This window comes from Apium graveolens, chromosome 5 (genome assembly GCF_009905375.1).
Source record: "Apium graveolens cultivar Ventura chromosome 5, ASM990537v1, whole genome shotgun sequence".
NCBI classification, from domain to species: Eukaryota; Viridiplantae; Streptophyta; class Magnoliopsida; order Apiales; family Apiaceae; genus Apium; species Apium graveolens.
Window position 1 is genome coordinate 83,214,971 of NC_133651.1, and position 7,085 is coordinate 83,222,055.

A 7,085-nucleotide genomic window follows, 5' to 3' on the forward strand; every position below is an offset into this window, starting at 1 on the left:
CCAGGAAAGAAGGAAGCTAAGGAGCAGGTAAAGGTAATCACTTTGAGGTCTGGGAATGTGGCACCCCAAAATCCGGGGTCAGGAATCTCGGAGGCCATGCCATCTAAAGCACTACAAACCACATACCTCACACCAAAATATACATTACTCATACTTTACGACCCCACACTTAACACACAGACACAGACTTACAGGTTATTTTCTTGGAAATGAACCATTCATAACTAGAGTTAATCAAACCACAAAGGGATAATTATTACAACCCAAAAGTAATTAAGTCTTACCTTGGAGTAACCTTTAAGTAATGCTAGTCCATCGACCAAATATACGTTTGTTGTTTATTACCTTACATAAGTCATACTTATAAATAAGCCGAACTAAAAACAACTGAAAACCAATCCAGCTTATTCGGACTACCTGTGGTACAACACCAAACAACCTACGGAACAGCTAGCCATTTCTTACCCGTTTCCTGGCTATGGTTCTCATGGTACGCATCTTGATTTACTGTTATGTTGTGTCAATTTAAGAAAATAAGTATGAGTTATAATGCCCGGCATAATAATGTACAGTATGACAATGACTGTATGATAAACTTACGTAAAACGTCATATATGATAATTACATTTTATTCGAAAATAGTTTTCCTTGGTGATACACACCCTTTATGAAAACAATCATTTAGTGGATTTTATTAACCCGCGAATACCTTAATAATAAACCCAGCACCTAGGCTTGGGTTACGGTATTGCATCACAATTCCAATTGGAAGAATAGGACACTCGTTTGAGCCACCGTATACGATGATCAGTCGTAATACGATAATAGTAACCTTTTCTACTAGTAGAAGGATGACACCTTTGTATCCCGGTTATCACCCCTGCCGCATTCGGGCTACGTGTCCCATTTTTGGGTATACACATACTTCACAAGTTCCTGAGTACACAGAGTACCTTCGCCTGCGGTACCTTTGGTAGTCCATCTAGTATACATAGTACCAGAGTCTACCTCTCCCTTGTCCTTTTAAAAGAATTCTATCATATCTCGAGAACTCAAACCACATCGCAGTTCCCCAAGCATTTTCCTTATTGATAGAAACAGCTTATCTTACTAGGATATATATATTTTTATATATATATATTTATATATATATATACGTACTTCCGAAATTTTTGGAGGAAGTATTAAGGATGTGAGTTGACCGTTATCAACAAATATAATTAAATAAGGGGGGAAAGTTTTCCCTTGAAACTATATTCAAAATATTAAAATAAGTCAGGATAATATTCTCCGACGATCTGAAATTATTCGAATGATTTTTAAAAATCAGAAAGTATTTTAAATCCGATTATATGATTTTTAAATTATAAATAAACCCTTTAATAAATAATAATTAATTGAATGATAATCGATAAATAATTAAACCTCGAAGGAGTTTACTTTTAAAAGAATAAAAATAATATTCCTCAACTAATTTATGTTTAATAATTTAATGAACTTTAATATTTAATTGAGACTGAAGTAAATATTTACTAGAGAATACTTCTCCCCAATAAATGAATAGTAAGTAAATATTTCTTGTCCAAACGATAAAGTATAGTTGAGTGAATATGATTTTTGGAAATTATTTTAATAAAAGTTCGAGGTGTTTAATATTTTTTAGTGGACGTTGAGTCCCTTTAAAACATACTACTATGGACTTGTAATCGTCCTATGATATCACCGGAATGATTCCCGGGTTTTTATCTTGAAATCTCGACCAATTCTCGGTCTTATTATAATACGTCACGCTTATAGCGGAATTAAACATTTCACGATATATACTTATCGTACAACATCGCTACATTATGCAAAAATTCCATTATTTCGTATAATGGCAAGCATGGTATTTATGCATTGATAATAAAACAATCCTTTCACAACACAACAGTAAATGAAGTTGGGTTCGTAAACTTGCCTGGGTATCTCGAGGTGGAGGATGCTCTAGGTTCCGCTCAGAAATCTATAATCATAAACACAAGTCGTTTCGTTAGGTCCCGTTCTAATTTACGGCTACCCGCACTCATGCGCTAATTATTATGCACCCTCTCAACTTATATTACCCTTATTATTTCTTTAAGTCCTTATTCACATTATGGTCATTTCCTTTTTCAAAGTATCTTAAGTCCATTTTCATTTTTGCCGTCGGCTCCGCTTATGGATTCTACGGTTTCTAATCGCGCGATCTCGGCTCTGATATTTTTTATAAAATTGAAAAATCAATATTTTAACTTGAAACTTTTATGGAAGTTAGGAAACTCTACATTCTACTCTCTGTAAAATTTTCATGATTTATGAACATTCTTAAGTGGATCATTTATATTTTCAAAGTTTGTAACTCGTAGCAGTTTTTGTAGCGTAAATTACTTTTAGTAAATGGACATAACTTTTGATCCGTAAATCGGAATCAAGAGATTTAAGCGCCTAAACGATCCTTATAACATTTTCTATCATAATCAAGGGTTATTTTTCAAGAAACTACAGTTTACATCATCAGGAGTTTATCCAGAAACTAAAAGTTATGTTTTGTTCGTTTTAACGAGATTACAGTTACGATCAGAGTTTTGTTTATGCCTTAAATCTTTATACTACCGCTAACAATCAACATATCATCATCAACACACTAACTCCTCTCAAGAACATAATGTTCTTGAGGCAACAACAATCAACCTTAAATCTACTTAGCTAAATATCAAGATTTCAACAATACCACCACTAAAACTAGGTTTACAACTATATACTAAAAGGATCTTGAACTTAAATCTTTAATAAAGTTGGGTCAAAGATTTTTACCTTTCTTGAGAGCTTGATATGTGTTCTTGATTATGGTGAAGTCTTGGGAGTGCTTAGTATGGTTTTTGGAACTAAAATAACCACTGAAATCAAGAAACCAATGAAGAGTTACTATTCACACTATTCATTATCAACTTTCTTGATTTTATTTCACCCATCAAACCTTGATAAAAAGAGTTCAAAGATTTATCTTACCTTAGTTTGGTTTCTAGGAAGCTTGATAATTAATGGGAGGATTTATCCATGGCTAGGGCTTGAAGATTTGATTTTGATTTCTTGGCTTGAAGAAGAAAAGCCGAATGAAGCTAATGAAGAAGTGGGGAGAGAGTTTTTGTGTTTGCTTCTTGGAATGATGCAAGTGATAGCTTGTGATATCTTATATTGATTTTTTATTCTCTAGTTTAGATCCTAGGATTTTATTCTTGTTGCAAATCTTGGGGACAAATCTAACTAGGCTTCCTAGTTTACAAGCTAAGCCACTTGTTTAGCTCTTTAGCTCACTATTTGCTTAGCCTTGATTGATCATCCTATACCTTAGCTCACTATTTGATAAATTAACCATGGTTACTTTATTATCATGGTTAGTTAGTGCATTACGTTTATTTTATCGTTTACGCGTTCGCTCGGTCGCTTAAACGTTTTCGTAATACTTCTTTGTAGATGGTTCGCGACGTAATTCCTTTCGTATTTATTTCTTATGTTTTGAATTACCATACTTGGATATAAATCCGTAGGGTTTTAAATTGATAATTATATTTTGATTCCCGTAATCCTTGATGATTCGTAAATATGGTCGTTCTTCAAAGTTCATTTTCTTCGAAAACTAATAGCGTTTACATACACTCATTTGGTACGTATAATCATAATATCAACTCCGAAACTCATTTTCTCATGCACTACATAGTGTGGGCTAAAAAGTTTTCACCGTCCGTCAGGGTTACTATTCATTAAACGTTTTACAATGTCTTAAAAATTTGAGTTATTACAGTCTTCCCCTCTAACAAGGATTCCGTCCCGGAATCAGTTAGAAAATAAGTGAGGGTATCTATTCCTCATTGCGTCTTCAAGTTCCCAAGTTGACTCTTCGACATTTTGATTTCTCCACAAGATTCTAACCAGCTTCACGGTCTTGTTCCTCATCACTTGTTTTTTTGGTCCATTATCCTTACTGGCTGCTCGATGTAGGTCAGGTCTAGTTGTAAGTCTACCTGCTCGTATTCTATTACGTGTCGTGCATCTGCATGGTACTTCCTTAACATGGACATATGGAACACATTGTGCACTTGTTGTAGATTAGGAGGCAAGGTGAGCTCGTAAGCTAGAGGTCCTATTCTCCTCAGAATTTCAAAGGGTCCTATGAATCTGGGACTCAGCTTCCCTTTCTTTCCAAATCTCATCACTCCTTTTCACGGAGATACCTTCAATAGCACTGAATCTCCTACTTCATATTCTCTATCCTTCCTGGTCTGGTCGGCGTACTTCTTTTGTCTGTCCTGAGCTGTTACCAGTCTTTTCCTGATGAGTCCTACCATTTCCCTGGTCTGTTGGACTAACTCTGGTCCTATTGTCTTGTGTTCTCCAACTTCATCCCAATATAGGGGAGAGCGACATCTCCTTCCATAAAGAGCTTCATACGGAGGCATTCCTATGCGAGCGTGATAGCTGTTGTTGTAAGCAAATTCGATCAGGGGTAAGTGGTCATTCCAATTTCCTTTAAAATCAATGGCACATACCCGTAGCATATCTTCTAGGGTCTGAATAGTCCTTTCGCTTTGTCCATCAGTCTGGGTGTGGTAAGCGGTACTCATGTTTAGTCTGGTGCCTACACATTCCTGGAAGCTTCTCTAAAATCGGGAATTAAACCTTGGGTCTCTATCTGACACTATGGCTACAAGAACGTCGTGTCTCACTACAATTTCTTTCAAGTAAATATCCACCAGCTTGTCTACGGTGTACCTTTCGTTGATTGGTAGGAAGTGTGCGGACTTGGTCAATCTATCTATGATAACCCATATGGCATCGTGATTGGTCTTTGTCCTTGGTAGGCCTGTCACAAAATCCATGGCTATATGCTCCCATTTCCATTCTGGAATTTCCAGGGGCCGTAATAGTCCACTAGGTCGTTGATGTTCAGCCTTCACTCTCTGGCATGTCAAGCACTTGCTGACCCACTCTGCTACTTCTCTCTTCATGTTAGGCCACCAATAATATTCCTTAAGGTCACGGTACATCTTCGTACTTTCTGGGTGGATTGAATAGTTTTCCTTGGTGATACACACCTTTTATGAAAATAATCCTTTAGTTGATTTTTTTAACCTGCGAATACCTTAATAGTAAACCTAGCACCTAGGCTTGGGTTACAGTATTGCATCACAATTCCAATTGGAAGAATAGGACACTCGTTGGAGCCACCGCATACGATGATCAGTCATAATACGATAATAATAACATTTTCTACTAGTAGAAGGACGACACCTTCATATTCCGGTTATCACCCTTGCCGCATTGGGGCTACGTGTCCCATTTTTGGGTATACACATACTTCATAAGTTCCTGAGTACACAGAGTACCTTCGCCTGCTGTACCTTTGGTAGTCCCTCTAGCACACATAGTACCGGAGTCTACCCCTCCCTTGTCCTTTTAAAAGAATTCTATCATATCTCGAGAACTCGAACTACATCAAAGTTCCCCAAGCATTTTGCTTGTTGATAGAAATAGCTTATCTTACTAGGATATATATATATATATACGTACTTCCAAAATTTTCAGAGGAAGTACTAAGGATGTGAGTTGACCGTTGTCAATAGATAATTAAATAAGGGGGAAAGTTTCTCCTTGAAACTATATTCAAAATATTAAAATAAATCGGGATAACATTCTCCGACGATCTGGAATTATTCGAATGATTTTTGAAAATTAGAAAGTATTTTAAATCCGGTTCTAGGATTTTTAAATCATAAATAAACCCTTTAATAAATAATAATAAATAAATGATAATCGATAAATAATTAAACCTCGAAGGAGTTTACTTTTAAAAGAATAAAAATAATATTCCTCAACTAATTTATGTTTAATAATTTAATGAACTTTAATATTTAATCGAGACTTAAGTAAATATTTACTGGAGAATAATTCTCCCTAACAAATGAATAGTAAGTAAATATTTCTTGTCCAAATGATAAAGTATAGTTGAGGGAATACGATCTTTGGAAATCGTTTTAATAAAAGTTCGAGGTGTTTAATATTTTGTAAGTGGACGTTGAGTCCCTTTAAAACGTATTACTATGGACATGTAATCGTCCTATGATATCACCGGAATGATTCCCGGGTTTTTATCTTGATATCCCGACCGACTCTCGGTCTTATTAAAATACGTCACGCTTATAGCAGAATTAAACATTTCACGATATATACTTATCGTACAACATCACTACATTATGCGAAAATTCAATTATTTAGTAACATGGCAAGCATGGTATTTATGCAATGATAATAAAACAATCCTTTCACAACACAACAGTAAATGGAGTTAGGTTCGTAAACTTGCCTGCGTATCTCGATATAGAGGATGCTCTAGGTTTAGCTCGAAAATCTATAATCATAAATACAAGTCGTTTCATTAGGTCCGGTTCTAATTTACGGCTACCCGCACTCATGCACTAATTATTATGCACCCTCTCAACTTATATTAACCTTATTATTTCTTTAAGTCCTTATTCACATTATGGTCTCTTCCTTTTTCAAAGTATCTTAAGTCCATTTTCATTTTTGTCGTCGACTCTGCTTATGGATTCTACGGTTTCTAATCGCGCGATCTCGGCTCCGGTATTTTTTATAAAATTGAAAATCATTATTTTCACTTGAAATTTTTATGAAATTTAGGAAACTCAATATACTACTCTTTGTAGAATTTTCATGATTTATGAACATTCTTAAGTGGATCATTTATATCTTTAAAGTTCGTAACTCGTAGCAGTTTTTGTCGCGTAAATCACTTTTAGTAAATGGACATAACTTTTGATCCGTAAATCGGAATCAAGCGATTCAAGCGCCTAAACGATCCTTATAATATTTTCTATCATAATCAAGTGTTATTTTTCAATAAAATACAGTTTACATTCTAGGGACTTTATCCAGAAACTTAAAGTTATGTTTTGTTCATTTTAACGAGATTACGGTTACGATCAGAGTTTTGTTTATGCCTTAAATCTTCATACTACCGCCAACAATCAACATATCATCATCAACACACT